We start from the raw sequence: 1208 nt of genomic DNA, 5'->3' as shown, positions 1-1208 counted from the left end.
TTTAGAAGACATCAGGCAGTTTTACAGTTGTATTTCAGACCACATCAGCTCACTCCTATCTCTTGATGAAGCTGGGCCTGCAAACAAAAGAGAATTCACCATATTAATGGCAGTTTCCATAAGTGCCTTAAAAATCAAGTGGAGGGGAGGGGATATGGAACACAAACAATACCTATAACATCTATTAGGCAATTTCCCAAGAAAAATTCCATATTTTAAAAAAGATTAAGCATAATGACTTAGAATGCCCAGTTAGAAGCATGTGGGCACAACCGTACTTATTTATAAGCATTAGAGGCGCGTGGTTCTGGAACAACCTCCCATCAGGGGCATGTGCCGAGAGGTCATAAGTGACTTTAAAATGGACCTAGGTAAACGAGCACATAATGTGGTTGCCCACACTAGCAGGAAACTGAGCTCAATAATCCAGGAGGTCCCCTCCCATGAGTGCATCACAAGGAGGGAGGGTGCAGTGGTATAGATGCACCCCCATTTGATCCCTGCTCCACCAACTGTATGAGACAGGCAGCAGCATGTCTATTCCAGCAGTGCTGAGAGGCTCTATTGAATCCAAGGCTTGTTATCGCCTCCCAGATTCCTGAAAATCTCTCCCCCTTTCAGAAGTGTTAATGACCTTCTTTTTTTAATGGTCTTAATGTTCTACTATTCAAGCTATCTTTTCTTCTGCAATGTTGCTGTCTGTTAGCCATTCTCTATTTCACAGTCCTGCAGATTGTTTTTAGCTCTAGTTAAGAACCTTAACTCAGGTGTGGTAATACTAACTCAGATGTAAAAATGACTGACAGTGAAGTATTGGAGGCACTGTCAAAATGTTCAAGGAGGCTAGATTTTGTTTTATGAATCTGAATAAGAGACATATATTTATCTATAATAACTGCAGAAGCAATAACAACATCTTTTGACTATTTTTTGCCCAGTTTGTTGTGTTTTTTAAAAAACTTTATAAATAATCTAGTAACTCAGTGCACATTCCAATAGTTATATTTTGTTTTGCTTTGATATTAAACATATTAAAATATAGCACTAGCCCCCTGGTATATTAAAAAGACACTAAACGCCTTACTAACACAATGTATTGGCATGCCATACCATCTGAACCCCCCATCCCATTAAGTCTCTGCCTCCCAGCTTCACATTCCTGCCCCCCACCCCACCTCATGGCCAGCCAGCTGGAAATCCCAGTTAAT

The 1208-nt window shown here is 40.4% G+C and overlaps 1 long non-coding RNA gene across 2 annotated transcripts in view; it reads right to left on the bottom strand.

Annotated features, from left to right (window-relative positions):
• Positions 1 to 3: 3 nt before the first annotated feature.
• LOC109299954 overlaps positions 4 to 1208 on the bottom strand; it is a 56832-nt gene continuing 55627 nt past the window's right edge. For both annotated transcript variants that reach the window (XR_002098072.1, XR_002098071.1), the window contains exon 2: positions 4 to 77. This is a non-coding gene — a long non-coding RNA (uncharacterized LOC109299954). The remainder of the gene's footprint in view (positions 78 to 1208) is intronic.

This window comes from Gavialis gangeticus, unplaced genomic scaffold (assembly GCF_001723915.1).
Source record: "Gavialis gangeticus isolate Ggan-Ray unplaced genomic scaffold, GavGan_comp1, whole genome shotgun sequence".
Lineage (NCBI taxonomy): Eukaryota > Metazoa > Chordata > Crocodylia > Gavialidae > Gavialis > Gavialis gangeticus.
The sequence above is the reverse complement of the archived record's forward strand: the minus strand, read 5'-3'. Positions and strand labels throughout refer to the sequence as shown.